Here is a 15,553-nt window from a genome sequence, read left to right on the forward strand (position 1 = left end):
TGCTGAAAAAAAAATCTTATAGATTCCAAGACTTTGAAGGGCTTCTCAGGGCACATCCAGTGGGCCTCTTCCAGGGCACTTTCAGAGTTACTAAGTGGCACCTAGGTCTCATAGAGCTGTGGCACAGTAACCCCTTAATACCTAGTTGGGACAATGGGTTCATTTGGGGCTCAACAGCCCCTTAGGAAGTGCTCCCAGACCCAGTCATGGCCAATCAGTCTTCTTAGAATGCAACATGACACCATGGTCAGTGGCAATTCATTTAACTTCCCTACGAGGGTTCCTATGGCAATATCAAAAAAAGACCTTGCTAGGGGTGATCACTATGAAATAGACATACTTCCCAAATTTAAATTTGACCAATTGCAAAATAAAAACTTTGCAATATCTTGTTTTGTCAATAATTTAAAAATTGATATTATTTTTCATCTGTTTAATTACACTTTAAACTTACCCAAGTTTTGTGCTTGTAAAACTATCCAAATCTGTCCCATAGAAAATATCCTTACATTCCTACAAACAAGGCTGATATGTGAAATAATTAACTAGCCCAGCATGGACATGGATCAGTAAGAATGAATGTGGCCAGTACCATTCTACTAATAGAAGATCAGCCATATGTACCAGAAAGCAAGAGAACTAATATTTCTTGAGCAGCTACTAGTATTTATATGTGAGTTGCATAAACCACACCATGCTTTGTCAGAGGTATTAGTTCCAAATATGAAGAAACTGAGGCTCAGAGGAGTGAAATAATTTTCCAAAGTTCTCCCAACTAGACAAGGGGCTATCTGAAGTGAAACTCGAATCCACGCTTTTTTTCACAGTTCCAACAATAGTGCTTCTTCTCAAGAAGAAGCCGGGAACAGGAAGAACGTGGGCTCTCGATGAACCTGAGTCTCAGCCTGAACCCCGACCACACTGATTGTCAACCACTGGCTCTGCCTACCCAGGAATAGAATGCAAAGCCTTGCACTTCAAATGGGGAGAACTTCTTGTTTCATGGCCTCTACTCCAGCTATTCTGCAGACCTAGTTATTTCTTGAGTTCCACTTTAGGAAGATTTTACCTTTCCTGTCTCCAGACAACCCAGTGAAAACTTCCTTCCCTCCTGTTAGCTACATCAGCATTAGGGCAGCGACTCTCAAACTGCAGTATGCAGTGGAATCCCCTGCTGGGCTTCTGAAAACACAGATGGCTGGGCCCCATACAGAGTTTCTGGTACACCCCATCCAGGGTGTCTGGGGTGGGGCCTAAGAATTTGCATTTTTAATAAGTTCCCACATGATGCTGATACTGCTGTCCAGGGCAACACTTTGAGAATCACTCTTGCGAAGTAGATATTAAGCCCTGAATTACCCTTAGTAAACTCTACGTGTTATAAAGATTTCATTATTTTATCTCCCGGTTATCTTTCCTTACAAGGAACTTGAAAACAAAATTTCAATAAAGCAACCTAATAGCTAAATGACAGTCTGAAGGAGGGCAAGTAGGGGGGGGGGGGGCGGGTACTAAATACCTCCATTAGTTACTCAAAGGCCATTCTCAGAGCCCCAGTGAGACTTGACAATAAAATCAGCTGGCTCTCAGACCTTTATGTACTTTACTAAAGGAAAATAGCACCACTCCACCCCCACTGAAACAAAGGAACAATAGATTCAGCTTCAAAGAAGTTCCAGAAGGACCCATAGTATCTTAGCAATGGAATGAACCTTAGCTATCTAGCCCACCCACCTGTTTCTTCTCCCTAACCTCTCAGCCCTTCATAACTTAATTTGAAAGGAAATTTCAGAGATAAAAATACTTATGTAAAGTCATGAAGTTAGTTAATAGCAGTTAATGGTGCCCAGTTCAATGTCCTTTCTATTTATACCATCCTTCTTCTCTTTTGGAAGTGTATGGTTTTCTTATATTTGAAAACACCAAGTGCTTGTATAAAATATATATCATAACTAAACATAATGGTATTTCATTTACATAATCTCTTAAAATCATCCATCCTTTCAAACAGCCAGAAAGGAGCTGGATATACGGAAGGAGGGGCATGGGACACATCTAAGGACCCCACACTGTAGACTCCCTACGTCTACTGTCAACTGAAACCCCGATGATCCTGAATTTCTTTCTAATCTCCCTTTGATGAGATTTTTTTTTTAGTTTTAAGACCCTTTTTTTAAAGAGCAGTTTTAGGTTTACAACAAAATTGAGAGGGAGGTACAGAGATTTCTCACTTCATGAGATTTAATTGCAAATGATTTCTAGAATACTCTTTCTATCATCTTCCTGTTCTAGAATAGACCTACATGTTTTAATATATCTTTCCTCTTATCAAGACTTATCTTAGAAAGTCTTGATTTACTCTTCAGTTCCCCCTCTTTGGTGACAGAGAAGTCAAGTGGCACGCAGGTCATTCCAAGGTGGGCTTTAGGCCTGAGTTATGACATAAATAACTGAGCAACTGATTTTGACCATCAAGGCCAAGTTAAAAAATGGCCTTAAAATGATCCCTACAAGATTATAAATCCTATAAATGAAAAAAATCATTAAGAAGCAATAACCCAGCTAGTGCCCTGCCATCTGTGATTTGTTAAATGTGAGTTGTACATCTCATGTTTAACCTGGAAGATGAACCAGTCTCTTCCATGAATATATAAATAATGAGAACATGAATCTGCCAATTTGGCAACTATATCAACTACTAAAGCCAATGAATTTTTTTTAAAATCAAAAATTTTTTCCTCAGTTTTGAAGAATAAATGTTCATCAGAGTATTAGTAATAGCTATTGAAAGATTTTTAGGTTCAAAGTGAGACACTTCAAAAATAAATTAGCCAGTGTAAAGAGCTTAATTCTTAACATGATCCTCCTAGTGCTCACAGAACATTTCCTGGGACTAGGTTTTATTATCCCCATAACACCAATCAACTAATTTTCCGCAGTGGGAATCCCGACCTGCTGACTTTCTTGCTAACAGAACATCAATCATCCTGCACAATTTTCCTTCATGATCCTTTCTAATCGAGGCCCTTGACCCTCAAGTTGGCCCTCAGCTATCTCACTCTTCCCATCACTGATTAATGACTCCACCCTTGGCTAGTACTCTTTCAATCTTTCCATTCTTCCATCATAAAGAACTGGATATTATAGTGCAACTCAGCCCAAAATTGTGGGAGCCACTCACGGCTAACACCTTAGTAACTAAATAGTTGAGTTAGTAGTTAGAGAATTTCCTAATTACAACTCTCAAAAGGTAAATGCAGACATCTTGCCTCTTTCTTGGGATATATTTAATCAGATTTCACAGACAAAAGATATTATTTCTTAGAATGTAGCAATATGAGGAGACAAATGCAAATGTTAATTTTTCCTCTGTATTTTGTTTTGTTATTGTGTCTGAAATCTGTTCTTTAGAAATCTATTTTCCTTTACTCAGATTTTTGATTCTTTTTTTTTTCATGAGTTTGCTCACTAAGTCAAAAGCAGAAAGAGCTGGAATTCAGTCATTAGCAGAGAGTTATGTTTTGAATTTTGTAGACTATATAACAAATACTTATATAGCATTTACTATGATTTACTATGTGCCAGGCACTATGAAAGCATTTAACTCATTTAATCATCACAACAACTCTATGACATAGTAACATTATTATTCTCATTTGTGAATGAGAAAGTTGAACCACAGAGTGAAAAAATTTTTGTAAGATCCCATAACTTAATTAGAGATCACATCAAGATTCAAATCCAGATAACGAGCTGCAATGCAAGGACTGTGTTCTTCATCTTGGAACTACATTGTCACTACAAGAAAATTTACTCCTCCAGTCTTGGCACTGTGCCCACTAGGAACAGTTTAGTATGCTTTAATATGAATACTCTATTTGTTAAACTGCATGCCAATGCCACAGATATCTTTATTCATAACCCTTGTATTGAGATAAAATTTGCATAAATTACATAAAGTTTACTCTTTTAAAGCATACAATCCAGTGGTTCTTAGATAACTTAGGGTTGTGCAACCCTTATCACGATCAATTTTAGAACATTCTCATCACCCCCTAAAATAAACCCACATGAATTAGTAGTCACTCCCCATTTCCCCTCAATCTCTCTGGCACTAGACAACCATTAATCTATTTTATCTCCATAGATTTGTCTCTTCTAGACATACATAAGCCTATTTATATTAATGGAATTGTACATGTGGTCTTTATGACAGGTTTCTTTCACCTTTCATGTTTTTAGGTTCATCTATGTTATAGCATGTATTAGCACTTCACTTTTCATTGCTGAATAATATTTCATTGTATGGATATATCACATTTTGCTTATCAATTTATCAGTTGATGAACATTTCGGTTATTTCCACTTTTTGACTATTGTGAATAATGCTGCTATGAACATTTGTGTACAAGTATTTGTGTGAGTATGTTTTCATTTCTCCTGGGTATATATCTATGAGTGTATTTGCTGGATTATATGATAACTCTATATTTAACCTTCTGAAAAAATGCCAAACCGTTTCAAAGTAGTGTACCATTTTGCATTCCTACCAGTAACAAATAAGAGTTTCAATCTCTCCACATCCTTGTCAACACTTTATCTATTTTTTTCTTTTGTCTCTTGTGCTTTTAGTGTCACATCTAAAGCATCGAGTAACCCAAAGTCACAAAGATTTACTCCTGTGTTTTCTTCTGAGAATTTTACAGTTTTAGCTTGTGTTTAGATCTATGGTCCATTTTGAGTTAGTTCTTACGTATGGTATAAGGAAGGGGTTCAATTTTGTTCTTTTGCATGTGGCTATCTACTAGTATCTAGACAATTTATTGAAAGGATCATTCTTTCTCCCATTTAATTGTTGTGGCACTCTTGTCAAAAACCAACTAAACAAGCCTGATTCCGTCTGATCTCGGAAGCTAAGCAGGGTCAGACCTAGTTAGTACTTGGATAGGAGACCACCTAGGAAGACCAGGTGCTGTAGGCATAAAAAATAAAAAAATAAGGGATTGTAAGCTGACAAGGTCCTTGCAATCTGTGAGGTAAACCAAGGGTTACCTCGCCTAAAAAGAAAACAAAAAACAAAAAAACAACTAAACATAAATGTAAAGGTTTATTCTGGACTCTCAATTCTATTCCATTGATTCCGAGATATCTTGATTCATTCTGATGATGATTACTGAAGACCTTAACACCAAGATTGGCTTTGTTAGGGAATTTGTCTTATAAATCCTATCTTCTTCAAATAATCTCTCAGAAAAAGTAAGGCAAGACAGGAAGACCATAATTTCCAAATCCTACCCTAAATGTATGACTAATATGTCATCAATGCAATATTGTTAACTGAACAAAATAGTAAATAATTTCTTGAACCCAAAGGAAAAGCACCTGGTCAAATTCATTAATTACTATGACATTATGATGCATTACAGTTTCTGGAATAATTCTAGGGGAGAATTATATCTTCTATCTATAAATAAAAATTTGTTTTTATTTACTTCCTTCATAAGAAATAGATTCCAAGGCTGTTTAGAAAATGATATTTATAATTATAATTTATAATAAATCATCTTTGTTTTGATCCTCAATATTGGCTCTAAGTCTGATCATGTACATTGTGAAAATGAAGGAGAAGTGAGATTCTGCAATTCCTTGCTTGACCTGATGAGATTTATGATTTCATAGGACTTTGCACATAGTTCTTCTGGGAAAACACTGCCTCCCTCCTAGTTATATGTTATGTGAAAGGTAGCACAGTACATGACAAAGATTCCTAGGCAATTATGGAAAGATGTTATATGGAGTGACACCGGTCGATTATTCCATGTGTGGTGGAAAGCGAGACAGGGACAGAAAATTAGCCATCTTTTTTTCTTGGCTTGATAAAGATAAGAACCTGGCAGTTATAAAGACAACAAACATGAAGATTAGTTCAGTCCATTCAGATAATTTATTTATTTTTATCCAGATAATTTCTAAGTACGGAATTTCTATAAATCCTCTGCTCTTCTTTTCATAGAAGTTCAGATTTTGATTTTTCACTAGTAATTGCCAAACAAAAACAATTTGAATATTTAAATACCTTGTAAGAGTCATAAATAACACTTTTTTTTTCTTAGATTTCCCTTTTTTCCAGTTTTGAAACTAAAATGATTTTAATTTGTAAACAAAATAAAATCTACTTCGAATAAAAACAGATTATCGGAATTCAAGAGGGCATTGGAGTAGAATATCCATTGGAGTACATTTATACTATTTTGATAGACAATAAATTTTTAATGCTTTGATGGTGATGAACACAGTGACAACATAGCTATCAAGGTCTAGGATACTGTGTCTAATAGGCCTAAACTGCATAGGATACAGAAGAAACTTCTTTTCTGGGTGAAGAAGTGGGGATGGAATATAATATCTGAAGAAAGTTTAAAAGAATATTGTTATCCTGGAAAAGATAATTCATCCATTCATTCGTTGAACACTTACTGCTGGCCTTCTATGTGCCAGACAGTTTTAGGTTGTGGAAATAGCCCAGTAAACAAAGTAAAATCTGGGCCATTGTAAAGCTTACATTCTAGTAAGTTTGTCCTGCGAATATGGAAAGAACTGTATAATGGTCAGTCCTATACCCTAACCGAGGAAAGACTAAATTACAACACTACATTATAGCAAAGAAGGTTTACACTAGATTCAAAGAATGTTCTAGGCAGAGGATGGTAAATTCTTGAAATTGGACCCTTAAAACTGTTATTGTAGATAAAGAGAACACATTTTTCCTCAAATAGTTTAGATGACACCATTTTGCAAGCCAGGCCATAAACATCACTATCTTCTTCAGACAGGACCTAAACTTAATGTGAAAGGAAGAAGTCCTGGGAGGTAAGGTTCTGAAAGAACGGGCTGGGGGAAAATAATTAACTTGGCATTTTTGATGGTGTGTATAAACTGTTTTTAAAAAACTGCTTATATTTTACCGACATATTTTCATGTGGGTATATATTTATTTAGTCGCTTTTCATATAAGAGCCTAAATGTATACATTTGAAATGATATTTGTCCTACAGGTGACATATTTAATGTTTCATTCCACCAAATTATGGGTTCATATTTTTCTTTTATTTTTATTTTCCCACATCATCCATGGACATGTTTTTTTGCAGAAAATTGCATTTCCTCTGAGTCTAGGTATAAAAAATTTTAACTAGAAGTATCTGTAAGACCATAATTGCCAGGTTTGTGCAGGCCTCAAGGAACTCCCAGTCACTCAGTACCAACCACATCAACTCAGTGAGTGCTTCCTAGTGTTAAAAATATCACTTATGGTGAAAGGTTAGGTGGGAAACTTTGCAGTGCTTTACATCTGCTATGCATTTTGTTTTAGAGTTTGTTTTTCTCTGAAGAATGTGGTCAAGCCAACGACAGGCTAAGATTTTCCCTAAAGTATTTGAGAAGAACCAAATAGAAAACCATAAAATTATAACACTCACTTCATAGTAAGACTATGACCAAAACAAAAAATAACAACAACAACAACAAAAAACTGCAATAAATTGCTTATGTCTTTATGTAGAAAAGAGGTCAATTGCATTTAGAAAACAAAAAATTATCCAAATAGACAGCCAGTCAATTTCTTCTATCTAGCTATTGCTTCCTCTAGGGAAAAGCAAATTTCCAGGTTCTGTCTTTAAGTAAACATATTCTACATTTTTAATAAATGTTATGTTCCTTAGGTGTTCACACATTTCTTGTTTTCAACCTAAGGACAAATTTACTTTTTCTTTCCTGAATATAGAGAACTAATATTTGCATCATTCCATATATAGATCTTAAAATATGTAAAGTATATATTTTCACTTTTGCATTTGTAAATGGGCATAACTAATATTTCTATTATATCCCTAAGGCTACTGTATATGATCAAAATAAATTATTAGGAGAAAATGCAGAGAAAAATGTTTGCTGGCTGCCCAGGGTCAAAACGGCATGAAGCCCACTCCCTAACACCCTAGGCAGGGAGAGAGAACAAACAAAAGAACAAAAGGAATGAAGAGGCACAGCAAAAAACAGGTTGGAAGGATGATAGGGATTAACTTAATGCTAGTGGACAAACAAGACGGTATTTCCATAGAGAGGAGTGGAGGAGAAACTTTTCTGACCTGTGAATTTTAACAAAGAAAGTGGCTGGGTTTTTCTCTCTCCTTTGGAGCCCTTCAAGCTCTCTTTTTTGCCTTGTGTGGTCACTTCTAGGAGTGGCTCAGCAATGAGTTAGAACTCCTGTGACTGAATACTTAATTCTTATTAATCCTGGGGTCAAAACTGGCACTGTTAGTCATATATCTAAAGGCACATTCTCCAATCAAGTTTGTTAGTAATAATATCCATCAGTTTTTCTGTTATAACTTATTTCCCAATCGGTTTCTAATTTAGATTGTTGAGAGGATTTTTTTTATTCAACTTCTTCAAAATTTACCAGGAGTGTAATTTCATCCCATTGGCATCAGAGACAACTGTACATCCCTGGAGTCTAGCTCACCTACAATATGGATACTAACAAAACCTCTGTGCAGAGCCTCGGTAATACATCACCAAGAAGGATGCAATTCCCAAAAGACGCTTTGATGCTAAAATACTGTTCTTATTAATACTATTGTTTACTTTTTATAAACAGGATCACAAAGAACAAATCAGTCAGACATGATAAATACAAAATACTGTTTACCAGGACTTCAACTCTCACCATTTTTATTTTTCTCATGTGTGCCATGACCCTCCAAGCAATTTTCCTCTCATATTGCCTGTTCTCTGCCTATCTATAAACCAAAATGCCCTGGAGGATTAAGTACTACATAAATATAAGACGGAACAGATGGTGTGCTGAATAACCCTTTTTGCCCCTAGAAAACCCGAACTGAAGGTGCTTTTGACATTCTGTATGTTTTCATAAGGCCAAAATTGTGTTACACCTTTTTATAATATGAGTACTATTCAGGAATCTGATCTGTACTATGGCTACAGCCATAAAGCAGTATGAGATTCTGCGGCATGATCCATGAAAACTGCTGAGCTTCTGTGTGAATCCACTTGTAATTCAACATGTATCTTACCATGTTTATCATTTACTGTCACTAAGACTCTCCTGCTTGTTTGATTTGTAACTCCCCACTGATAAAAATAATGAATTCTGAGCATGTTCACCTGGGCCTGTGAACCAAGACTCAAGTCAGGACACAGATATGTTCCCCCATGATATAGAATGGTTACAAAATATTGATGCCTTAGAAGCAAAAATTCCTATACATTTCTATTATTGATTAATTATAAATTGTTTATAAAAATATACATCTGGTGAATCCTTAACTGATCTTTCCTGATTTCTTCTTTTTTAAAAAAACTATCCACATATAGATACCTACTTACTAGATAACAATAGCATGTAATTTGAAAGGGAGTGGTGATTAGCACTAAGGCATTTTAAAATCCTTTATTGTTTGAAAGGATTATTGACTGTCTAATTATTAACATTAGACTGTTAGGTTAAACGTGTCCTTCAAAGAAATGTCTAAGTAACTATTACAAAAACTACAAAAGAACTTGTAACTTTCAAACTAATAAAGGTAAAAATACAGGAGGAGCAGAGAAGAAAATGAAATTAAAAGCTTTAAAATGTATCTCTGTACTTGAGAGCTAACATGGTCTGAAAATTATTTACATTTGGAAAGGATTATTGACTGTCTAATTTTTTAAACTTGACTGTTAGGTTAAACGTGTCCTTCAAAAAAAAATGTCTAAGGTAACTATTACAAAAACTACAAAAGAACTTGTAACTTTCAAACTAATAAAGGTAAAAATACAGGAGCAGAGAAGAAAATGAAATTAAAAGCTTTAAAATGTATCTCTGTACTTGAGAGCTAACATGGTCTGAAAATTATTTACATTTGCAAATACTCCAGAGGACAAATAACTCCTCCTTGTGATCTTCAAACCCCATTGCCTCTTCTTTCTCTCCTCCCTTCTTTTTTTCTCACTGTAGACACACATATATACCTATATCTATATACTCCATTCTTATGCCCTCTACTTGTTTTTAGATCAATGCCATGTTTACATTTTAAGTACTTAGAAAACAGAAACCATTTACCCACTCCTATGATTGAATCTCTATATTAACATAAACAAATTTGACTAAGAACAAAAAGCCAGGTCGAATATAACTGAATTCTGACTTATCTGGTTGCTGGTGGTATAAGGGCTTTTAAAACTCATTTTCAATGATAAGCCAACTCTCAAATTTATGCAGCTTAAATCACTCTATTAGATCAGAATTACATATTAATTGTTTCATTGATAACGATAATTTAGAGGAGAAAGAGGAAGGAGAAAAAAAACTAATTGAGACATGCAGAGAAACCCCCTACGGTCGGGAATAAGTTTTCAGTGACAGCGAGAGAGTAAGAATATTCTCAGCCATTTTCCCTGGCTATTTATCAACACCATCTCTTTCTCTCTTTCCATCTCTGATTAGATGGCCCCGAATTGACAAATGGAGCACCATAGGCTAGAATTAGATTCAGTGTCTCATCATTATGGCCCCCAGGAAAGACAAGACAGTCTACACTTGTGAATGATGCCATCAACTATAGCTAAAATCTGCCTACAGCCTTTACATATGCAGCACAGCATGATATGAAGGCAAGACAGAAGGCTTTGAAATTGGATTAAAACAAAGCAAAATACAACTCTTTAGAAAAGCATTCCATTCTATTCTAAAGTATAGGATTTGTGCAAAACAAAACAAAAACAGACTCATAGAAACAGAAATCAAACCGAGGGTTGCCAGAGGGGAGGAAAATGGGGGTGTTAAGTGAAAAAGATAAAGGAAAATATAGTCAATAACATTGTGATAAATTTGCAAGCTGACAGATGATTACTAGATTTAGTGTGGTGATCGCATTGTAAGGTAATGTTAAATCATTATATTGTACGCCTGAGACTAATATATTATAATTATATGCCAACTATATGTAAATTTAAAAATAATAAGTTAAAAATAGGATTTTTAATGTTTAATTTATAGAGCCCTTCAAAGTTTGTGAATATCCAGCAATAAATTTTCAATCCATTTGTTTTAAAGTAAACTAATTAGAAAAACTCGAAAGAGTTAGACTTTCCATTACAGTTTGATTAATATATAAATCTAAAATTGAAGCCTCTATAATAACTTATTCACATTAACTATTTCCCAGAAACCTACAAAATGTTACATTAATTTAAAAATTCTCCTAGACCACCATTTTGTTTCAAGATGGCATATCAAACTAAAATTTCACTTATTTTGTACATGTGATGCTCTTTAGCAGATGCGCATTAGGTAGTTTTTTTTTAGACAGACATGAACTATCAAATGGCTAAGCTAAAACAAAACTTTATAGCTACCAATTAAAGTTTCCTTACTATTGTTGATGTAAGAAACATCCAAAACTTTAGAGAATTTTTATGAGTTTATTTGAGCCAAACTGATGACAATTGCTGGGCAGCAAAATCTCAATGGATTGAAAAAATGCTCCAGGGAATGGCAGTTTTGCAGTTTATTTTATACATTAGAATCAAAGGAGGCTATGTAAGGAAGGTTACATGAAAATCGTTGGTGGTAGATTAAGGGTGGGAGATAACCAAGCAGGGGAATCTCTGCGATTGGATAAAAAGTAAAACAGAGAGGCATATACTTCTTATACATTGATGGGTACAGGATAGTTAATAATTAACATTAACAGTCCGTAGAGATGGTATTTGGGACACAAGATATCTAACAGCTTCTGTGGTCTTGTACTCTGGTTGGAGGTTATGCCCCGAGGGGTCTAGAGAAGATTACTCTGACATTTCAAAGGTATGTTATCTTAGATGCAAAAAAAACAATAAACAGGCTCACTTGAGGTAAAGATTGACCTTTGTCAAGGAAGCTACAGGTCTAAGACCTGACTACCCACGATTACCTGCTTTCAGTTAGGATTTTTATGTTCAGACCATCCTTCGTGGTTAGTTTCAAATCTCTGAGTTTAGAGGGCCTGCCATGCTGGCCTCCCCTGAGCTTGTCAGGTTTAGTATGTGGTCCCTTTTTTTGTCCACACTGTAGCTTTGTGAAAGAATTTTTGCCAAGGTTGGTGTTGCTGCATTATGGCCCTCGCTGTTAAGAATGCAAACAAACAGAAAACATTTTAGATGAACTATGCCTAAAATTCTGGATTTCATTTATTCCCTTTTGGCTTTCTTTGGTGGCAAAGACATGAAGTGAACACTGAAATTTATGCAAATGGTCACAGTGTTTATATTTTATTAGAGTATAATTCTTTTCTCTATCATTTTTCAGGAACAATAGCTTTGCACGGCTAAAACTCAACCATAAAAACCATAGAAAAAGGTGAATTCTCTTAAATTAAGCCCTACTTTTACAAGGACACTTGTTGCTGGATAGTTTGTAACAGAAAGTTGGAAACAACATAAATAGTGTTGACAGAGGCCTGAGTCAACAAAGGAAGGTAGTTTACCTGAAAGTGACACTTGTACGACATTGAAAACAATGAGATAAATTTGCCCATTGTGACCTAAATATAAATTGATGATATATGAAGTAGAAAAAAGTGCAAACAAATATACTTAGCATTACTTCATTTTGTGGGGAGAAATATACATATATCATCAAGTCTCTGCAGGAACAAGCTGGAAGAGGAAAGCAAAACACAGGGTGTAAAATTTCCCTTGGAAGGCGGGATTAAATGTGTGTGTAAGCAGAGGGAGGAGGCATGTATCCACTTACTTTATATCATGACAATAAAAAGATGGGATAAATAGTTTTTATGTTACTGTATTTCCATCATTTCTCAAATAAAAATTTTAATTAAAAAAAATTACTTGTTTTCGGAGCTCTTCAAACTCTCTTAGCTTCACTTCAGAAGTAAGCAGGGGAAGCAGCTGCCTGTGTTAGGGCAAACCACCTCAGTTTGGAGGGGTTCTGATAGGGAGGAGATGTGGGGTGGGCAGAGCATCAGATGCTATGGCCACGAGGCAAAAAACCACACCTTCTTTGAGTGTTAACAAAAACACAGATCTAGGAAACAAAGCCTAGAAGTTTCCAAAATCTAAACTCCTTCAGAAAAGAATATTCTACGACCTCCTTCAATGATGCCTTGAGTCTGCTTTCACGATTTACATTGCCTGCATTTTCTGGAATTATCTGCTCATCTCCAAGGCCTCTTTACATGCCTGTGCCCTGTGGTTTCTTTTTTCCACCCCAAGGGTAGGCATCTCTGACCTGTCTCTTGGTCTCAACCTCAATTATCTTTACTGCCCCTAGAGATAAGTTCTTTTCACTTAAAATTGTAAAGTGAATTTTGATGGGGAAATAGAGAGAAATGACAAAGAGAACCAACATGTGAAGATTTCAAAGTTGGCAAACCACTGAGTCACGCTCCCAGGTTTACTGCTAGAATGGAAGTAGAAGCCTACTAGGATTTTAGCCCTCCATTTTGATTCTTCTGGGGTTAGGGCTCACCAAATCAGCTGTTTCTTCTACTCATCATTAGAGAAGGCCATCAACTCTCCGTGTAACCTTGAGTGAGTGTCTCAATCCTTCTCAGCCTCAGTTCCTTCTCTGTAAAATGGAATAGTAACAGCACTTGACCTCACAACGTAGTTGTAAAGATTCAGTGGGATACCTGTAAACACTTAGAAGAGAGCCACCATGTAAGAAGGCCAAATAGATGCTGTTATCATTGTTGTTGTTTTAGTGTGTGTATGTGTAGGGGAGGGTATCTTTTTTTTTTTCATTGAAAGCTTCTCTAACCATCCTACAAATCCTCCATCCCTTTATCATGTGGGCACATCGCCTATCCAAGCATCTCCAAGTTTACTCTGCTCAGACATAACCTGGATATTTCCGTGCCCCCCCCCCACCTGCCCCATTCTGAACTCACTACCTATATTTTCTCATTAAAGGAAATAGATAATTAATAATTGCCCATCCGCCTCTGGGTAAGAGCTCCTTATCTCCAATAGAAACATAGGAATTAACTTCAGATTTTCCCCCCACATAATAACAGTTCTGCTGCCTGTCAATGAGGAAATTTCTGGCTTTAGATGAGGCAGCTTGCACAATGGTGCCCTTTGTGACTAAGGAGACCACCTTTGTGGTTTCTGCAAAGTGTGTGTATGGAAGGATTGGCACAGCTGCACTGGAAATTCTCCTGCACTAGAAACTGTAGGCATATCTGTGATCCAGTCCCCATCTAGGTGGAGCTCAAGCTGGTTCCAGCTACCCTCCCCAGTTTGAGAGCCCCAAAAAACTGAGTCAGCTCAGCCCTTGCTGTGGACCTTACGGTAAGCATCCTGGATAAAGAGAGTTTTCAAACTATGAAAGAGAATGATCTGTCTTTATGAAAATAATTTATTCATTTGACAAATATTTATGAAGTATCTGCTCTGTTCTAGGCATTCTTCTAGGCCTTGAGTTTACAGTGATGAACAGACAGGCATGACACCTGCCCTCTGAATTCAGTGACTGGATGCCATAATTAGAGGGTGACGGATACCTGATCCCCCTCCACTACCAGGTCCTACTCCCTCTACAGCAGGGGTCCCCATCTCCTGGGCAGTGGACTGGTATCTGTCCAGGACCTGTTAGGAACCAGGCTACACAGCAGGAGGTTAGAGGTCGGCAAGCCAGGGAAGCTTCATCTGTATTTGCAGCCGCTTCCCAGCAGTAGCATCACCACCTCAGCTCCGCCTCAGATCATCAGGCATTAGATTCTCATAGTAGCACCAGTCCCTGGTGCCAAAAAGGTTGGGGATCACTGCTCAACAGTGAATATTGTATAAACCCTTAGTGGACCCTAGAATTCCCCACACAATACACCTCTTTCTCTTCCTTCTTCCCTGTTTTCCTCCTTTTCTCCTTCTCCCCTCTTTCTTCTCTTCCATCATGTCTCCTTGACTTTCCTCCTTATCAGCTGTTTATTATTCTACTTCTATCTTACTAACTACCATACTAATAACTCACCCTTCATTCTATATTTTTTCCTAGCCAGCTCTAAATGGAACAATCTTTCTTAGCTCTAGTATAAATAACTCAGTTACTGAGCTCTGCCAAGGTAGGATTCAGGTGGCAGGGATGGGGCTGTCCTGGCTGCTTCCTAGAGAGGCTGGTCTTCAATAAATGCTAATAGGTTATAGATTAATAAATATCATTCATTTTTCCTCCTTCCTTTTAAGGAAAGTCTAATACAGGAATATCTCAGTTATCAGGAAAATGATGCCAGGAAGAGCAGACGTAGTGTGGAATCAATGGTTTTGCAGATGGTGAAGACTGACCTTTGAGTTCTAAGAAATTATATAAACATCTTCTTTCATGTAAAATGTCTTAAACTGTATTATGCACGAGGCTGGTAAGACTATTTTAAATGCCAAATACATCCAAAGCTGTTAAAAAAGCTCAGCTAGATACAAAGATGAGAAGAACACCACCCCACCCTGCCTCTTCAACACTCATCCCATACAGATACACACACATGCA

This window comes from Pteropus alecto, unplaced genomic scaffold, assembly GCF_000325575.1.
Source record: "Pteropus alecto unplaced genomic scaffold, ASM32557v1 scaffold3, whole genome shotgun sequence".
NCBI classification, from domain to species: Eukaryota; Metazoa; Chordata; class Mammalia; order Chiroptera; family Pteropodidae; genus Pteropus; species Pteropus alecto.